Source organism: Cygnus olor, chromosome 2 (assembly GCF_009769625.2).
Source record: "Cygnus olor isolate bCygOlo1 chromosome 2, bCygOlo1.pri.v2, whole genome shotgun sequence".
NCBI classification, from domain to species: Eukaryota; Metazoa; Chordata; class Aves; order Anseriformes; family Anatidae; genus Cygnus; species Cygnus olor.
Genome location: NC_049170.1, coordinates 69,593,879 through 69,615,693, shown reverse-complemented (window position 1 = coordinate 69,615,693; position 21,815 = coordinate 69,593,879).

The following is a 21,815-nucleotide window of genomic DNA, read 5'->3' as shown; positions in this document are numbered from 1 at the left end:
AGGGAAATTCCAATGTTTCACGTTGTGCCTGTGATCTCTTTTCCTGTTACTGGGCACCCCTGAAAAAAGCCTGACTCCATCGTCTTTGCACCCTTCCTTCAGGTGTTTATTGACATCAATGAGATTCCCCCCGAGCCTTCTCTTCTCAGCCTTTTTTCATAGGCGAGATGCTCCAGTTCCTTCATCATCTTCATGATCCTTCTTGGAACTCTCTCTAGTAGCTCCATCTCTCTCTTGCATTGTGGAGACGAGAACTGGATTCCACGTGGGGCCTTATCAGTGCTGAGTAGAGGGGAAGGGTCACCTCTCTCAACCTGCTGGCAGTATTCTCTGTGCTTTTCATGGTGCATTGTGATCAGCTATAGGTAACTGAAGGAGATATATGCATCTTCATCAAGAACAGAGACAACAGTTTGAAAATTTCTTCCAAGCCCTCTGGCACCTTTTAGCTTTCACATGGGAGAAGTGCTGGTATTGCCTCTCTTCTCAAGCGAGGGCAGTTTTAAATCCTGATATTCTTAGCTACCATGATGTTCACACATAAGGTTACTGAGACTGAATGGTCACTGCCACTCAGAGAAGTCTGCATTGATGTTAACAGTGAACTTAGAATCTAGAACGGCAGATACTTCAGAGATGCTATGAATGTCATTGGTGAAAAGCTGAATAAACTGTCCTGTTGTTAGGGAGAAGGAAGAAAAATGAGTGTGAAAGGGTCCCGTGGAATTCCTAAAATTGTTTTGTGTTTAAACAAATGTATTGGTTAGGTTGGAAAATTAATATGGGAGATTAGTGTATATTTTTGTATAAGTGGGTATATTATACACGTCTGTAATTCAGACGCCTGGCTTTCCTGTGGAATATGATAACTAAATCACTAGTGATTTCGCCTAGAAAATCTAATACCTAAAGCCACCTAGGATTTATCTGTTTAGTTCTCTCTTTAGATTGTTAGCCTCTTGCAGAGTACAATCCCTACACATAGTTTACAATGTAATTCCAGTTCGCCATGCTGATTACAATTCAGCCCTGGGAAAAATCAGGAAATTTTAAAATTACATGCTTCTTTTTGAAATCTATTTTCTAACATTCTCTCAAATGGTTTCTCTAAGCCCTTCAAGGTTCGGTCTTCTTTCAGAGGAATTTTCAAGTATCTTCCTTTTTTATTTAATCTCTGGCCTTTCTGGACAGACTTTTCTGCATTGGTGACATGACATCTCCCTCATCTGGTGCAAGGTGTACACTTTTCCACAAGAGAGTTGTCTGATTCTTATTCATATCTGGTCTGGTTCCCCTCTCCTCCTAGGACAAGTGTCAGGTAGTCAAGGCAAGATGGTACGTGCCATGGCTGAGCCAGGAGCTTAGGGTGATAGCAAGGCAAGCATGACAGTGCCTTCACAGTACTTGAGCAAATAGTGCCAAGGAGGAACTGTGATAGTAACCAGGACCACCCAATAGCAAATCCTAGTGACAAACTAGGGCTGAGGTCAAGGCAGAAAATCATGTCAGCGAGATGCAAAGCTAGGCATAGGCTGCCAAACAGCTGATGTGAGGACCAAAGGCAAATCACTAAGCTTGAATAGTTCTCAAGCCTCAGTGTGGGAAATGCTAGCAAGGCTTCACACAGCTCTTTTCTCCACAGTGTGACCCAAGGTTGCAAGGCTAGGGCAGATCAGAGCAGGCCCTCAGTGCAGGTAGCCAAAGCCCTTGTTGGGATAGAATAGTGGTGCCTTTCTGTACACAGCAGACCCCAACAGCTCGGGGTACAGATGGGATTTGTTACCCTGCACCCTTCTCTGCTTTGAGGAGGAGACCGTTCAGCCCCTTGCTAAGCTTCATTCTGCTGAAGTGTTGGTTCCACTCATTTGCAGTCAGTGCTTAGTTTTACGTAGTCAACATGAAGATGACATCCTAAAATTAACCTAACACATGAAAGATTTGCTGGCTTTACTGAACTTTGCAGTACCCGGGCTTCAGCTAGTGACATTGAATCTCAGCTCTGTAGCCTTTGAAATAAAGCAGTGAAAGTTAAGTTTTGTATCAAATCAGAAAGTCTTGCCAGAGCTTTAGGAGTGAGTGCTGTGCTATTTCCTTGTCTCTGTCACAGAGCTGGAGAGCTAAGATATTTGTATATACCTGAAAAATTGCCAGAATCAATCCACTTTCCAGAGATGAACGTGGACATGTCCTCTTTTCCACTGTAATGTGAATACTCAAATCTTTCCACATAAGAAACTCATATATTTGAGTTTCATAGCACTCCCTAATAAGGTTTTATAGACATTAGTGTCAGTGCCATATATCACTGAGGCATTGAAAAAGCAGAGATTCTTTCCCAAACCACCTTTCTAAGCCTCCAAGATGAAGTGATTTTATAGCTTACACTTCAACAGATCTTTCAAATCCCTCAGCACAACTTGTTTTACCTGAGCCTCAAAGATTTTTGTAAATGATTTCCCAGAAGCTCTTGAGGGGGTCTTTGCTCTCTTTCTTTATTTAAATTTAAGCCTAAAACACGGTTAGATTCTGTTCAACACAATTTTTTTCTGGGATACATTGCAAGTAATGTGTGTACAAAAGGTAATCTACGCTATCTAATAAATAAAATTGTGTAACAGTTTGAAATTTCAAATGTAACCATTTGCTTTAATATTTGGAAGCGTTTGTTAAAACTTTAAGCTTGTGACATTTTTCCACACTGACGGCTAAATAATGAATTAATGGCTTAATGTCCATGGCAGCCTGAGGGTTTCAAATGCGTGTTTAGTCAAAATAATTGGTGCTTTAATCATTCTTTATGAACCAAAATCACTCCTTAGTTATACAGGAGTGGTGCTAAAGCAAATATCTATGCTGTGAATGTGTTCTCATGAATTTCTAAAATTATATGCTGACTGGATGCATTTCCTTGTTGAAAGTAAAGCGGTTATGTTTTACTCTAATAATGACCACTTACATGGCTACTGACTTGTGCTGTTCCCTCACTGACTGTGAGCAGCAGCTTATTGTAGCTTTAGTATACACATATGTAGATGCCGAGCTCTGAGTTTTCAGGGCAGATTGGATGGTGTGTGTGGGGAACCTCAAAGCCTGTGCTGTCAAATACAGTATGTAAGTCCCTTGCATAACTGTCTAAATTAGGAGATCTATTCACAGAAAAGCTGTCCCTTAACCAAATTATGACACAGTTAAAATCTGTATCTGTCACAGGTTCTGTTAATAGTGTTAAGTGGTGTAAAGAAGGAAGGAAATCATGGTCCTGATTTTGTGGTTGGTATCATTTGAGTAGGTTCCTGTACCTGCACAATATTCTGCTGAGACAATTGTATTCACAGCAGCAATGTGTCCATGCCATATGAGCAGGAGATGCTAACACAGGATCTATCAGAATTTGCTACAGACCATCAGCGGTCAAAGGAGCCTTCTGAGCCTGGTGCAATTGTAATGTGAGTAGGACCTATGTGATAGTAGGAAGAGAATTTAACTTCTGGCTACAGGTTGTTTGTAATCATAGGATGGAAGGGTATATGATGAAGAGTATCAATCTACATTTGCCATTTATGACAGTCTTTCTCTGAACAGCCACTAGTGACTTGCGCTGGACTAAGTATGGGCACAAATGAACCATTGTTGTGACCCAATTCCAGTATTACATAAATAACTTCTAGGAAATTCTGCTTATCATGCAGTGAGCTAACATAATTTTGTTGGAACTGCTGTGCTTTTTTTGGTAGAGTTTAACAAAAACACTGGTGTGGCCAGTTTGCAAATGGAAGTATAGTCTCTTCAGGGCATGGGTCAGTATCTATTTAGAATAAACATAGAGCATGCTTTTTGAGAATTTCTGCTAACTGATATTGTTTTGAAAACAAGGTAAAGTTTTTTAGAAATGGCTTTCTGAGTATCAGAAAAGTTACGTTTGTCAGCAGCTATTCAGCTTTTTTTCTACAATCAGAGAATCCCTACATCATCTTCTCTTCTATTGTTACAACTATAATAAGTTTGAAATAGTTCCTTCTCCAAGTGCAGTATAGTGCTTTCTCTCCGAACTACGTGTAGTTTTTCGTAATAGTCTGAGCACAAAGCACTTTGATGCAGGGGCTGTCTGCTCCTCTGGAGCTCCCAGTGCTTGTTAGGATTCACTTGACATGATGTTGTTGGAGTGCAGTTCTTTAAGACAAGTCTCCAAGATGGAAAAGACATAACCAATGGTGTGAATGACTGCAAAATGAAATTATTTTTCTCTGACTATTAATGCAGAAGGAAAATGGCTAATCTGTAGCAGATTTCTTCCTATTTGTATAGCTTGACCGTGTCTGATTAAAACGGAGTGCTTGCAGAAGTTTTGTTTCCTGGCTTCTAGCTCAGGATACAGTGAATGCTGGTACATCAGGTTGTTTCCTTTCTGCATGTGAAAGAGGAAGCATGGCAATGATGCTAGGGGTAAATCATTCAGTGTAGGCTCTGAGGGGTGTAAAGTGTCTTAGAAGGGGAGAAAAATATCCTAACAAGATTCAGCTGGCTCTGGTAAATGTTAGATATTTTTGACTGACTGCCAAAATGTTTCTGCATTTCTTTGATGCTTTTCTTCAGTTTGGTAGTGTGTGGTAATTAAAGTGTAGAATTTCATCTGTACTTATTTTTTAACCTGATATATCCTTGCACTGGAAAACCTTATATTCCCTCATGATTTTTTTTTTTTCTCCCAGAGAGTGATGGACAAGGAAGATGGAAAGGGATAAACATCCACTAGAAACTACTTTTACTTTACAAGGTTAGGACAGATCATTTAATGACATTTAATGATCTTTTATTTCAGAACTGTGCATTGAAAGTAGGGTTTGAGACAATCTAGACCTTCTACCCATGTACCTTATTTTGTTGTTTGGTTGTTTTCCTTGTGCTAATCTGACTATTTTAGCTAACCAAGGGATTATGTGTTATCGTAACTAGCCTCTAGTTAGGATGATTTCAATTTCTTTCATAACTGATTTGTTCTATATTACCTGTTTTTTTTTGTTTTGTTTTGTTTTTTAATGCTCATAACTGGATTTGTGCTTTTACAGGTGCATCTGTATTTTACAGTTACCTTCTGTTTTCAACTTTTTACGTGTTTTTGTCATGCTAGGGTAGACAGTCAAAATAGAAAGAACAAAAGTAAAATCATCATATCAAAGCATAGTCATGTTTCCTTTGTATCACCAAACAGAATACAAATAAAACATAAAAAAGGATAGTATGGAATAAGGAATTTGTGGCAGTATCTTAATAATTATTCTATCCTTCTAAGACTCCCTGTATCTGTTTGTATGTTTTTATTTTTTCTTTCTTTCACCTATATGAAGAAATGCTTTCTTCCCGCTTTTTCCCTTGAGAAGAGATAAAGGAACACCAGATGTCTTTGATGTCTTTCTCTGGCAGAGTTGCAACTATCAAGTGATGGAAATGGATGTCACTTTCCAGTTGCCAATCTGAGTATACGTTCAGAGTCTTCATTCATTCTCCATTGTTATCTCAGTTGTTTCTACTGTCCCTCTTAGAAATAAGATACATTTGTTCTTACACAAGAACTCCTAGAAAAAATAAACTTTAAATTTTTTTTCAGTCTCAAGATGAAAATGTAATAAGCTGCTAAAAGGTTTTATTGTTTTATAACTAGGCACACTAGTTAGTTTGTGAATTCATTAAAATTTAAACTAGGGAAAAACTACTGAACTTGCTCCATTTCCTGAGGAGGCAGTGCTGCAGTTTGCTGTGTTAACTGCAAAATATACAGTTATGTATTTTAATTGCTAGCTTAGTTAACTGTCTGTTAATATTTTAACTACTGAATCAAAACAATATTTTTATTAACTACTCAATATTGTAGATGAGATTTTCTCCTGTTACCATGATTAAACTTTCTTACTTTCTTCTTTGTTTAGCTATTAGCTGTCTCCTTTAGTAACTCTCTTCCCAGTGCTTTCCACAGAGATGAAGTTGGGATGGTTGCATTTATGTACATAGATTAATTATAAGTCTGTGAAAAAGAGCATCAAATGGATCAGGTTCATCATAGTGATATGATTTTTTTTAGTAATGTCAGCCACATGAATAGCATAACTGTGCTTTGCGTAGCCTTGAAAGGATCAGGTAGCAAAGGCAATCCTCATCCGTTGTACAGTGAGTACAGAAGCTTCTCTGCTCCCTGCAGCCCATCTGAAGATTTGGGATTGTTAAAGCTTGTATGTGGCTCTTGGACAAACGAGGAACAGCCTAAACATTAGGTACCCTCTTAGGCGTAACATACCTTGTCACCGGAGATGCAGCTCCAGGAACGTGAAGATGAAAAAATGATTTGTTTGCTTCATCCTATTCCAAATTCTCTTATGTAAGCTCCCTATGCGCTTACATATACACACTAAAACCTGACTTCATAGCTCACAGTGAGTGGAACTGAAGGTTGAATGTGAAATTTTAATGAAATGTCAGTTGCCATGTCATAACCAAGTGTGGGTGATCTGAGCCATGTAAGAAAGTTTTGTATGCTGATTCAAAAAGGTGTGCTCTTCAGTTCCCTGGATCGTTTGCATGTTCAAATACAGCTAAACAATTCCATCATGATTGCTTTCTTGTTTTATCTGCCATGTAATTTTATTGATTTTTTTTTTCCAAATTACTTTCAGGATTTTTTAGTAATACATTTGGTATTTTACTTGCATTCTGATTTTTTGAGATGGTAATGTAGCCTTTTTTCCTTCTTTCCAAGCATATTCTCCACAATGTCCCCACCAGAAATTGTATTGATATTTGCAATTGTGTATCTTATTCTTTAAGTGGATTCTATTTCTAATACAGTCTATAGATTACAACTCCTGATGTCCTAAGAAAAGTATTGAGTGTTGTAATATGTGAGATAGAACTGAGGCTTGGCAAAACTGAGCCTTTCAGGTTTTATTCTGGAAATATGCTAAGGCTGGATTCTGCTTCGAGAGCAGGCATAAGAAATACATGAATATTACAACTTGTCATTGAATGCACATAAAACTCATAAAAATGCTGTCTGTTTTGATTGTGTCTCTTGCTTCAATACCGGGAGTCTACTTAAACATAAAACTCACAGTGGTACTTGACTGGAGAGGTGATGTATGTGGATTGAAATGTGACAAAATATTCATACTGAAATCTCTTAAGCTTTACCACAGTGTTTGCCCTAACAAAAGTGTGTTACAACTTTTGAGGACCATATTGTGGGTGTTTTAATAGAATCTGACTTCTTTTTCATAGTTGCTTTGTCTGATAGTTCTGTTTAGTATTTTTTCCCCATATCATTCACTGTGTGTTAATTTAGATTTTTGATTTCTCTGTCCTTGACCCAAAACTGTCAGGCCAGGATGATAATGTCATCTACAGCAGATTGTGATCTATTAATTCTTTCCTCCTCTATGTACAGTAGTGTGCCATGTGCAGATGGGGCTCCTCCCTGGCAGCTTGTTCTTTCCAGTCTTTGAGGGTCCTCAAGTCTGTCACAGCTGTTCCATCCTAAAACAGGATCTCAGGTGAATGGAGCAGTTTGTCTGCAGTGCGACTTCAGTGTCGGGAACATACGACATCTCCATGCCGCATCACACCAATGATATATCTGGCCCAGTATCTCCCTTTCAACAGTGACTGTTACCACAGCACATTCCGGAAGAAAATGCAAGAAACTTCAAGTAGCAATTAGGAAACTTATCTGTCCATGGAAGAATTTTATTTTCAGTCCCCATGATATGCAGGCTATTTATTTGCAGAATCACAAATCTTTTCTAGATGACTTGGCATATATTCATCTTTTTTATATTATTCTAAGTTACTTTTCACTGTCTTGAATCCTTGTTCAATTTTTGGAAGAAAATCCTCCTAGTGACATGTGACAAATGCTTAATTAGAGTTTGGTAGTGGAATTTGGAATGTTAGAGGAAGAGTAGGTTGGCTTGAGATGGTCTGGTTGTTTGCTCCTTAATACCATCTTTCAGGTTTTCTCTTGAATAAAGTAAGGAAATGGAAGTTCTCGATTAAGTAAAAGAGAAACATCCAGATTTCTTTCTCTATCTGTGAGCACGTGTTTGCAGAAGCGTCTGTACAAGGATGTAAGTGTTCATGTACATCCTTTGTGCCTTCATGTATGTATGGAGTAATTTACAGTCTGAAGGGACTGAAACTCAAATATGGGGTTGGGGTAAGAAGAAGGGGTTGAATTAGGAATTTCATGGAAATCAAGTTCTTATTTATGAACACAGTAATTGTGCTGTAATTCTTCCCTCTCCCTTAGCAATCAAAGTATTTCCAAAAGAGCAGATTAAACATGATATGATAGCAGAAATACAAGATGGTGTAAAAAAGCAGATGGATCAGAAAAATATCTTTACTTGTTGTTATTGTGTTAGGAAGAACTGGGGGGAACATGTAGGTATGGTATGGGTTTTGCTAGCTAGCTGCCTTTACTGTTGAGTGCTTTAAACAGTGTTACCCATGGGGCTGAAGCCAGTGTTGTCTTAATTCCTGTGAGGCTGCCTAAAACCAGTCGCCGAGCCTCTCTCTCCTGTAGCTGCTCTGACCACACAGTTGCTTCATTAAGCAGCTCTGAGTAACGTGTACCATCTTTTGAAAATGGCTTATTCAAATCTCACATCTTGGCCTCAAGAGGATCCATTTCACCGATGCTGCTTATCATTTGATAACATAAAAGCACAAAATATTATTATGTAGCCCTGCTGCTTGAAAACATGCATTATTAATAGCGAATGCCAGACAGATTAACTGATTATACTGTTGTACAAGAACATAGGTCCTCCTCTTTTTTTCCAGGTAAAGGGCAAGATAATTAAATGGACAGCAAGAATAACTTAAATGTTACCATTAGAGATTGTTGCTACATTCCAAATAACCCATTTTCTACTAATCTGCCAGAAGAGAGAATATCCATCTCAAAATCCAGTACTGAGGGCACTGTTTCTTATGAGATGGAAAACCACCTGGACCGAGCATCATTCAGTGGTAGCTGTTTTCTTTCCTCTGATCACAGCTATCTCTTTGCTATGATCTTAAGATGAAACAGTTGCATTCACACCTATCTGTATCAGTGGTAGATGTCTGTATAACACATTTTCTAGTTGCTTTACACTTGATAGATGGTTGAAACTTGTCTTAGAGTTCAGATTCATAATATGATTAATAGACTGCATTTTGTTTCAGCATTCAGCGTCATAACTTCATGTATTTCTAGATTACTTTATAATCTCCTTGATGATGATATTAAATGAAGAGATAATAGTAACTCTGACCAGTTCTAATTAACTATATTTCCTGAAGGATTTTTGTCATTAAACATACGAATACTCAGTTTCCAACTGACTGGATGTTCGTGTTTCTCTAACTATACAGAGCAGTAAATGTTTTGACTTAGATTGCAGATAATGGATTTCCACTACATTTCTAATATGGTGGCCATGACAGAGATAACACGAGCATCAACAGCTTCTGAAAACAAAATTGACCCTATCTGTCATGAGAGTGCAGCCTTCCTGCTGTTTGAGAAAATCACATTCCCCTTAACCTATCAGATATTCAGTGATATTGATGATCTCTTGAATAATGAAGCATAGCAAGTACAGATTTTTTATAGCTATAGAAAAGAAATCAAGCCAAACCTTGTTTTATATTAAAATATATGTATTCTTTCCTATGTACTGCTTATGTAAAAATGGAACCACTTGTGTGGCTGGTCAGCATAGCAGAGGAGGACCATATCTCCCACTATTTTTTGTTGGAAACTTACCTTTTATAGTAAAAATAGAAGAAGCAGAAAAGCTCACTGCAAGCTTTACTCTGGATACCTTAAAGTTTAAATATGCATCTAAAACTGGTTTTATACAGGATTTGTGAAATCAGTTATAGTATTCCTTAACTTCCATGGTTCAATGATAAAATTCAGCCTGACTAGAAGAAAGTCTTATAATCATTTTCACATTTGCTATGCATTACTCTCCTCTTCTCTCCCCCTCTTTCCTTTCCTTTTTTTTTTTTTTTTTTTTTTTTTTAAATAAATAGTACTTTGCAACAAATTGATTTTGCTAGATAGTGCATTGATCATGCACCTTGCCTGGGGACAGAATGTAGCTTCAAAAACAATAATAACTAAGACAATCATCTAATTTTACTGAAATAAAACTGAAAATGTACACCCAATGAAATAATCTTTGAGACTACTTTAGGTGCATTTGTGCTTGTACTTTATCCTCAATGACATAGTAATCTACTAAAGTTCTTCTCTCGATTTTTCTCTTTGCAATCTGGAAGAACAGATTCACCAGTGATTGTGCTCATTTATAAAAGCATCCAAAACAAAATTGAACCCCAAGGCTGATAAACTATAAAGATGTTGATCAGATCTGAGCAGAATGGACGGGATGCTTTGGGGCTTGTTCAGCTAAAGAAGGCTCTACAAGACTGATGGTTTTTTATACACAATTACAAACACCATAGCTTTGTCGAATGAATGGGAAATCATAAAATATGTTGCTTGCCCTTTATTAAGTAAAGAATGGTATTTTGTAAAATACTTGCAAAGATTTACTAAATTTCAGTAATTTAATTCCTGCCACTGTATTTTCTTTTCTTTGTAGTAAACTTAATCAAACAATCATTTGGAAAGAACAATCCAATAGAGTAAACCTTCTAGTCCTGAAGAACAAGTGGCTAATTGATTTTGCTTATCAATATATATCATGTGCTTTCACAGTGTCTGCTTCATATGAAATTCATTTATTTACACTAGCTGTGTCATATCAATAGTGGTTTAAAAATGCATTAATTCTCACTAAAATTCTTCTCTAAAAGAGATACTGAATTTAACAGTCCTCAACAAATTAGGTACTTACTGGAAATCATAAAGAGAATAATGCAATGGGATAAAGATTGAAAACTCCTGTGGTTCTTCCAAACAATATTTCCTGGTATCATAAACAAGCTTTGGTTTTGTGAAGACATGAAGCAAACTTATGATGGGATGACTCATCTGGGCTCTGTAGTGAATTTTTAAATATAATCAACATTTTAGAAACAGCTTTTTAAAGGATTTCCTAAAGACTGCCCCATGTTCTTTCATTTTGTGTGTGCTCATCACTGGATATCTGAGTCTCTTGAAAGTCACTGACATCTAGGGAAGAACCACATGCTACCATGAATTCATGCTGTTAAAAATTCTCTGTGGAGACTTAAAAAAAAAAATAAAATCCATCTCTAGATGTCTGGAAGGCCTAGCCATACTAAAGTGGCATTTGTTGGTGAGAAGGCCTGCCTGTTGGGTCGAGTCAAGATTTGTTTTCATGTTAGGAGGAATATTGTGTTACCCTTGAGATTTAGTGTTTTTGTTTACTTGTGATTTTAAAACTAATATCTATGGTGTATCAGAAATCAGATTTCAAAAACTCTGTTAACTTGCAAAAGGTAATTTGAATGAAATGGGACCATATACTGAAATGATTTTTTCATTGAATCTGGCATTCATGGAGTCATATTGTTCTCTATAATCCCTAGTCTATTTGTGTCTATCTTATATTCAAGGTATGATTATGCTACAGTCATAGGTGTGTTTATTCCAGTCAGGCAAGAAGGCTGAGAAATAAGCTAAATTAGCTTCAGGCTTCCTCAGCTGCCTGGCCACATACTTTAGTGACTGCATATGCAATTGAAGAAGATTCATCTTCTCACTCCAGCTTTGTGGACAAGACTGTGAGAAGGGTTCTTGTGTATAAATTTACATTGCTATGGTTTGTAATGCTAAGCGCTTCATGTCATGGGAGAATATTCATACTTTAGGTTACCCACATAGCTGTGCCGGCTTTAGGCAATGGAGGGACAAAGAAAAATTCTCAGGTGATTCCAAGCAACAAGGCTGATCTGTATTATCTTCTGAGGGTATTTATCTTTTTCCATTCAGCATGCAGGGAAATTAATGTTATGATTTATGTACTGGAATTAGATTGTATGTATGCATCTCTCTTTCCCCCTCTGTGTCCTGTATAAACTTTAAAATTGTGCTCTACATCTTCTGCTTGTGACAGTGGTGGCCTTATAGCTGCTAGTAAAATGCACCTAAGAGATCTGTCAAAAGTGACTTTTTTTGTGGGAAAACTTTTTACTGGTTAAAAAAAACAAACAAAACAACAGCAACAAAAAACAAACAACAAAAACAATCTTTTAGACTGGTCTAGCTTAGACTTTGCATATAAAATGCTCTCCTCTTTCTTTTCTTCCATGAAACACTGCTTTAAATGCACTGCTATTGACTTCTTGTAGGGTAAGAGATTTGAAAATGTTGAGGCATAACCTAAAAACGGTAATTGTACTACGTACATGAGGAAAAAAAATGGAGTGGGTGAACATTTTTTCAATGCTGGACATATTTCTGTCCTTCAAATTGGCTTATATCTTTCATGCGTAATGACAGCACACTGAGTAAAAGGAATAACAGACTGGCCAAAAATATAATTACTGCAATCAAACAGATTGACTCTGACTTTTTCCTGCTTTTCCAGATTTGTGATATCATATGTAAGGATATAATATACTGATTGGACAAATCTCACATGAAAGTAGACCGTGGTAAAAAAAATAAAATAAAATAAAATTGTCTGCTATGAAATTCTGTTGATCTCAAAATGAGAAACTATTTATTTTTTATTTTTTTATTTTTTTTTAAGAAATATGAGCTAAAATAAGAAACTGTTGCTGATTTGGCTCAAACATTTTTTCTAAACTTGATAGGAGCAATCTCTTCCATTCCCCTCCAATTTTTTAATAAAGAGAACTGTTTTTAAATGACATGGGCTAAAGAGCTTCTCTGTAATGTGTTGGTAATTTTTTTTTTTTTTACTGTTCTAGCTTTAATTCATAATTACAAGCTTATTCCAATCTGCATTATGGAACCACATTTTAGACAAACAGCTGTTATCTACTTTCACTTGTAGCCTTGGGGTATGCATATTTTAATATTCATTTACTATGTGCTGATAAACTAAACACTTCCTACTGGAAGTCTATGAAATTAATCACAGTATCTTAGTTGTTGTTCTATCTTCCATGTAACTCATATTTTTAAAACTTACTATTCTTTATAAATTCCTCTTCTTCTCCTCCCTGAATAAAAGGGAAGACAAAAGGTTATTGCAAAATATACAAGTGGAACAAGTTAATTAAATTGGTGATAATTAGAAAATAGAGAGGAGTACAGTGTTGTCATTCAAATGACACAACCTTCTCTCCTGTTCCTGTATCTTGAATAAAACTAGTATAAACCTTGCTATGTTGCCTCCAGCAATATTTTAATAGCTGGCTTTGTATTTGAAGGTTGTGATTTTAACTGTTATTTGAATAGTATTAGGTCTTCATATGCATATAATATTGCTTAAGGGTAGGTATTTTTCGGTCTTCCAGGCACATTCACAACTCCAAGCAGCTTTGTGTTAAAAGTGTAAAACATGACAACTTGGCAAATTCAGTGAACAGGGAGGAAATAAAAGTCATGCAACCTTTTAAAGTTTAAGGGTGTTTGTTGTGCAGCAATGGATAAGGAATGGGTGAAAAGGTGTAGAAGGGAATGAAAACAGCTTACTTCAAGGATGAGTTTGGTGATAGAGTGCAATAACATCAAGTCTGGAGATGTTTAGACAGATTTGTCATATGTTTATATTTCTGGTGTGATGTCTTCTTTCCACAAATTATGACTGAGGGGCAGTACTTAAAAGACAATAATAAATAAATGGTACCTGCTCCTGTTACTCCTGTTAGAAGTAATGGAGTATTCTGCTAATGAATTTGGTGGGAGCAGCATGATCTGAAATACCTATGGGACATAATGTTTGTATTGTGAATGATTCAGAGTTGAGATATGCCAGTGCTGATCCTGGTACCCAAATGTCTGCTAACAGTGAGTACAAGCATGCTTCAAGCTACATTCAGTAATGAATTTTAGGAGCATGAATAAGACTGTGTATCTGAAACTACAAACCATGTTCCAGAAGGTCCTTGTTCAGTTGTTGGCTAGGAGTGCAGATGTCAAACTTCATAGGGTACTCCCCCACAGTTATTCTGGTGTCCCAAGAGTACTAGTAGTCATCTTCTGTACTTGCCCAGAACTAGAGACATTTTGATCAGGTCTGCATAGCCCATAAATTAAGTCCATTTGGGATGCAGAAATTGGTTCTTCCTTCACATAGATACCTGGAAAAGAAAATCCATTAAGCAAATTATGAACAGGGTGGATGCACTGGTGGCTTCTGCATTTTTCATTAAACAGTACTTGAGAGAGTACCTAGAATTCAGGTCTTCTCACTCAGATAGATGCTCTAGCTAGTTACCATCTCTTTCTGAGCCAATAGATGCAGATTTCAATCAGTCTGGTATCATAGCTTCAAAAGGAAAGATAGAGAAAATTCGTTATTCCGGAACATGCTGTTTTGGTGTTGAGAGTTCTCTCTGGAGATGTGGATTTGAACTCCTTCAAGCTGAGGTGGCTGTTTTTCACAAAGGATCTCTGTCACAGGCTGATCACAGGCTTGCTGATGAAAAGTTGAACAGCAGCACTACCACATTGAACTTGCTACACGGAGAGAACAGCGGTAGGATCCTTTCTTCTGCAGGGTATCCATGCTAGGAGAGCCAGGTGGACTGAGGTGCCTGTGCTTTGAAAAGTAATGGAAGTGGAATTCAATATGCCCTCATTCTCAGTATTTCCTAGGTACTCTCCAGTTCCTTACCGAGTATGGATGTTCTTTTCACTTCCATCCTGAAGTAATGTTACAAGGCTTCATTGTTACTGTTCTGGCTCTTGAAACCATGTGAGATAAAGGACTGGTTGCATTTAGCTTTTTGTATTCAGGCAAATCAAACGGAGTCAAAAATAGTGCTTTATTATGGGAGTATTAAAATATCTTGAGGAGGAGCACATCATTATATTTGTATTCAAATTAAGATATAAAATTACATCCAATCTGAAATTTGTATCTCTCTTTAATTGGCCTCATAAAATACATAATAGCCTACGAACTGCAGTTCACCTTCACAAGCTCACTGATGTCCTTCATACCTCCTGTGAAATGCCTACCACACCTTTGAAAGATAAAAGATAGCACAGAAAATTGAATATCAGTTGAGCCTTTTTTTGGTGTTGGAAAGAAATTTGTCGTGAGCCAATCTGTGGACAGTATCATGCATTATGCCTAACTAAACACAAAAACGTTGCAATGGACAATAAATGTCCGTTTATTAAAATGTCCAAGTCATAAATGTCCATATAAATATATGGACATAAATATATAAAATATATAAATATATGGATAAAAATATGGATATAAAATATATGTCCACATAAATGTCCAAGTCCCAACCCGAATCAAATTTTATTCAAGATCCAGGAAATGGAACAGATGACAGGCCATGGAAGCTTTGACATTGTAGAATGCTGAGGCTTTATAAAGGCTTTATGAGGCACAAAACATACTCCTCAAAGGGGGAATTGCATATATTTTAAGGAATACTGGTATACTGCATAGTTGGTTTTGAAGCTCATTGATTTGCAGATCTCCAAACAATTTCAAGTGAATGTCCAAACCCTTGTGTAATGAATTTATTATTATTGACATTGTTTTCTTAGTCACCTTAGAACATACCTGTAAGCCATGGCTAAAAACATGATTTGAACTGTTTCACTTACATTAATATTAAAAATAAATATATATGGGGACACTTTAGGGGACACTTTAGGGGAAACTGTAGTGGAACATAAACACATAAATTTTTCTGTGCTTTTTACCTGTGCTTTTTACCTGTGTTCCTATCAAAAGAGGTATCACATTGACCAAAGAAAGAAAGTATAAGATACAAAGCCTCAGGTAACTAAAAAAGCATATCAAAGAAATATGAGAGTGCTATTAACCAAACCAGGTTGATAAAAATATCTATCGTAGGAAAAAAAAAAACAGCAGCTCATATATATATATATTAAATGTTCATAATTGTGAACTTCGGTTAGGCTTCATATTTAACTTCATATTTTAGGTTCTGGTGTGCTGCAGTAAGTGAACTTATTTAAGACCAGACTGTTTTTAGATTACAGTAAAGTAAGTGCTACACATCACAACCATTGCAAAAATTTTTCTGTGAAGTTCGGATAAAGCCTTCATATGTTGGCGTGTGGCTTTGTTATGATGGCAGAGCAACATCCTGATGCCCTAAGTACATTGACTTCTTTTCACTGATGTATAAACATATTTTTATATCCTATATCTCATAATTTCTCAGATTGCTGCCTTATTTTCATATTCTTGCACTCCATAGTTCATGAATGCCATTTCAGCTCCATATGAATTTTCCAGTGCATTCTGTCATTTTTACAGTATAAATTCACCCTTCTCCATTCTACCAAAGCTCTTTTTGCCAGGAATATTAACCATAATTCCCAGTTAAGCCTAAAAGGCATTTTGTCCTCCCCAGCTGGCATTCCTGCTTTGTGGTCTGTCTTTCAGCATCTTATCCTTCAACACCACACAGCAGAGGCAAACAGATTCTGGAAAGCAATGTTAGTTTATTTTAAGATTGATGGTTAAGTGGACTCTTTAATTTAGACTTTGTGTCATCAAACCCTAACCTTATTGATTGCTTGACAAATGGAATTTGTCATCTGGTTTTGTGGTTTCTCTCAGGAGCTGGGTCACCAAATTACAATTTGCTTTATTATTATTATTATTATTATTATTATTATTATTATTATTAGTAGTAGTAGTAGTAGTAGGGTAGAGGACAGTCAGTTATACAAAAGAAGACTTTTTTTTTTTTTAATCTTAGCAAACTTTAAGGAGTAGAGTTATTCATATCCAGTGAACAACTGGATATGAACTCCAGTGTGTTAATAACGTTAGAAAAAAATAGGCTCTTTTCAGCTGTGAGACCGTATCTGATGAAAATGCCTTCATGAATATTTATTCGGGCAAGCCTTTGCTACTTTTAAGCTTTCTGAAAATATTTGTGTGAATCAAATCTTGGTTAGTTGAATTATTCTAACTGAGAAAATAACAATAGTAAAAGCAAAAACAATGAAACAAAATTGAAAGATTTGTTTATAAGATTGTTTGCTATTTTGAGGTTTGTAATAGAATAATTTTTGTCTTCATAGTCTGCATCTTTCCAACTTTCTAACTGTATTTCTTTCTGTCTTTTTTCCATTATTCCCTTGTTTTATGTTGGAAAATCAAGGAAGGTTAAGAAAACAAGTGAGGAGAAATAAATTTCCCTCAATGAAATGTATTACCAATTATGTCTTGAGGTCGTGTTTCATGATAATGGGACTGGGGATGGAGGGAAGGGCAAGTGTAATGATATTTTCCAGTTTCACAGAGATGGCACATCCTTATCATGTGTTAACTATATCCATTTTTCATTCTGGATGAAAGATGAATTAAGAAGCCTCTCTATTTGCATATCAAGGATCTGCAGGAAAACTAGGAAAATCCACACCTCCATGTTCCTCCTCCAGAGTGATGGCTTCAGGAAGTTCTGAACTCTAGCACTTGTTGGTAGGTTCAGATTCTCTTACAGTTTTTATTCTCTAGTGCACATGCTTGTTTACAAGACTTTGCTTCTTTCAACTGAAAAGCATCCCTGCAGGAAAACAATATGAGTTGCATGTTATTGAAAAACATTTATAGATTTCTTTTTGTCCACCTGATGTGATGCAGTTCTAATTTTCTGTCTAGATTTCATGAGCACTCTATTGTAAATATCCAGAAGATGATGTGAAGAAAAGTAATAAAACATATAACTATACTTTTAAAGTCTCTATCCTAGGCAGAAATGGAAAGTTGGAGAGAAGAAATGTATACAGAATAACACAAGTGAAATTGTCACATCAAGTGAGATTTAAGAGATCACGCAGATGATTGTCTTGTTGGTATAGAGGATTAAACAACAGAGTATATCAAAAGTCAAAACAATTTTTTTTGCCATTTGTCCTGGTTTCAGTTAGGACAGAGTTAATTTTCCTCCTAGTAGCTGGTAGGGTCCTATGTTTTGGATTTAGGATAGGAACAGTGCTGATAACATGCTGATGTTTTAATTGTTGCAGATCAGTGCTTACACCAAGCCAAGGACTTTTCAGCTTCTCGCTCTGTCCTGCCAGTGAGCAGGTTAGGGGTGCAGCAGGAGCTGGGAGGGGACAGACCCAGGACAGCTGACCCAAACTGGCCAAAGGGGTATTCCATACCATGTGACGTCATGCTAAACAATATATAGGGGTGGCTAGCCGGGGTGGGGGGCCGGCTGCTTGGGGATAGGCTGGGCATCGGTCAACGGGTGGTGAGCAATTGCATTGTGCATCACTTTCGTACACATTATTATTAGTAATACTATTATTATTATTATTATTATTATTGTTATTATTATTTTCCTGTCTTAATAAACTGTCTTTATCTCAACTCACAGGCTTAACTTTCCCGTTTCTCTCCCCCATCCCAGAGATCCACCACGGCTGTGCGGTGTTTAGCTGCCGACCAGGTTAAACCACAACACCGTTGTAGATATGACTACAACAGATTCCAATAGCATTCATAGATAGCATATGCAAAAATAGGGGACAGAGGAAGTAAAATGATTAAAAAGCACAGTTCTCTTTGTGGAAGATCAGAACAAGACCCTAATTTAGGTTCTGTGAGAACTGTTTAGAGTCTCTAGAAAAAGTCTTCTGAAGGAATCTCTCCTTTTTTTTTTTCCTTTTTTTTTTTTCTTTTTTTTTTTCCTTTTTTGTTTTTTCAGGTATGTAGGAAATGTCAGAGGACAAACTTCTAGCATGGTTGCTTTGGCTGTCTCCCTACTCTATATAAGTCAAAGGAACATGATTCAGTAATGTACTGGGGCCCTGATCTATTTAAACTCTTAATTCAGCTAAGATAATATAGGTTTGTTTTTCTTTTCTGACAAAATTATAGTAGGAGGTGGTAGGCCTCTAACCAGAAAGCTTCTGTGCACCTACCATATTCTTCATACACACAACGACTTTTCAAAAGCTTAAAATCACAAGTGTACTTAAGCCTCTTTCTATTTCCAGATTCAACATTAACACAGTTGTCACAGAAAGCTGCTTTATTTTGTGCCAAATTCCAGTTTTAGATATTTGTGCTTTCCTATGAATGTTGCTAGAATGTTGTTTCCTTCCACAATGACATAAATTTCCATTTGTGACATAGCAGTAATTTCCATGGCAACACGTCATAGTGTTATGAAGGTGAGCAAAATCCAGCTACAGAAGGCTGCCAGTGGTGGGAATGTGCACTTGGAAAAAAGCCTTAAATAATAACAGGGCTAGTAGAAAATTATAAGCAAAGTAAAAAGTGCTTTGTTTAAATGTTCTCTGTTTTCATGTTTGCTCAAAGTTAAAAACTATTTTCAAGAGGGGTGTTCCAGAGCTGAGTGGAGTGACTTTGCATGGATTTACATATACTCCTGACAGAACAGTGATGGAACCAGCTCCTGCATCTCTCTGAGAGGTTTTGCACGCCTTACTCAAGCAAAACTGTTACTGAATTCTCTAGGAGTTTTCAATGAATTCAGATTCCTATATTCTGACTTGGATATAGTTATATAAGCTTAACCTATAATAAAAGTGTTTAACTTCTGTAAATATATCAAATACTTGCTCCAGATTTTCAGAAAGTTTTATCAAGCACATCTTATACACAGGATCAGTGTTTGTGATCTTGCCTGTGATGTTTTTTAAGAAGTTTTGCAATAACTATTTTGAGTATAATGATGATTTCATCTATAAAATGGGACCTTATGCAGGTTAGCCCAAATAAAAACAAGTGTCTGTTTTATGGCATTTTACAGGTGATTATATATGCATTAAGTACCACAGCATTGTTTTTCTTCCATTTTGATTTTTAATTATGATAATACTGCACGTTAATTCGGAGAGGAAGTTAAATTCTAACCTTATTAGCACTGACAAAATGCATCGAGTTCAATGGCTGTACAGTTTGTCTTGGTCGGATGTGACTGAGAACAGATGTGGGCCCTCTTGGATTAATTTTTTGTTCTTATGACATGGTCATTTCATTCTGGATTAGATTTTTCATTCTTATGACATGGGTTTGGCACATGTTGAATTGATCAAAGGGTAAAAGAGGCTAAGCCTATCTCCTTATGTAATGGCTTTATCTTTTGGACTGTAGTTGCATAGGGCCAGACCTTGATGACTCAGTCATTTTTAAAAACTCTTCATCCGTCTTCTAGGCTCTTTAATGCAATGACATTGAAAATAGTGCTAATTTGCCTAATAAATAAGGGTGGTGTAAATAGAGACCTGCTAGTTGAGTTCAGCCAGTAGATTTGTACCAGAGTACTTAAAATCAGGGGCTGATGATGACTAAAAGAGGCAGATCTCAGCTATTTGACTTAATGTTAAGCTTTTCCAAAAGTTTCTGTGTAACCGTACTCGAGGCACGTTGTCATTTTGTGCCACATTTCTACATAAATCTTTTCATTAGTTTACAGTCTTCATTGTAAAATTCTGGAAAAAAAGAAAAAAAAAGGAGGAAGCTTTTTTTTTTAAAAAAAATCCCATTATTAAGTGTCTACAGGAACAAAAAATGTGGTCTCAGGGGATACTATGGGATTTGACCTCAGTTCAGCCACAATAGCCTGATACAAGAGTATGGTAAATCAGCATTTTCAGTGCATGGCTTTATTGGTACTTTCAATGGACAGAAAACATTGAGGGAAAAAAAACATACTGTGGTTACTATACCTCCATTTCAGTAATAGAATATAAATACATTGCCTCTGTAATTGAGGCTCATATGACCTATATGTTGGCATAAAATAACATGTTAAAGTCAAAATAATCTCCCTGTATTAAAAGATGAGAGTTTGATTCAGTTGCCAGTTTTCTAAGACTTTGTGAAACTGTTCTTGTGGCCTACCTCGTTTCTTGTTGGTGCATAAAATAACTACAGAGTCACCACAGATACTATTGTGTATATTGCTTGAGAAAATATCTTTCATTCTTCATTTGTTCTGGAAAAAGCAACAGCCACTAAAGAGCACTCATCCCTGTATGTTAATAATCATACTGTCTCACTCATTTGTAGCTGGTGACTTTTCCAAATATTTTTGATCAATAGAAAGAAATATAAAAAATCAGTAGATTGCAGCTTGTAGCTGGAATTGATAGATAGTTTAGGTGGCAGGCTTTGAACTCCCTTGGCAATCAGTAGTTGAAAGAAACTACCTTAGTTCCATAGCTAGGATCTTCTGCCAAATTTACCCCATTCACGTCTAAATCTCATATATATTTTAAAGGATGAAAGTTAAAGATGAGATTAAAAACTCTCCTCTTGGCTTCAGAAAGAGAACAGAATTCTCTATACAAGCATAACTGACAACCCCCCATGAGAAAAACAAAAGCAAAAACAACAACAACAGCAAAAAAAAAAACAAACAACACGTAAGGATGTTTCCCTTTTTCCTTAACCATTTCTTTTCCTTTTTTTCACCTCGTTGTCTTACTTAGATGGCTCTTTACAATATGGTGTTGTTAGACCTTATGCAAAGGTTATACTTTATGATTTGACATACAGCATTTTTCTTCCTTTGAACTCTTCTTTGAATCCTTAATTCTTAACAGTGTAGTTAATTCTACATGTTGTGGCAGAATTAATTGTGTTGCCATAACATCATTTTCCCCTAATAAATTTTCCACTATGGGGATTTCAACACTTCAAAGATGATACAACATACTTTTT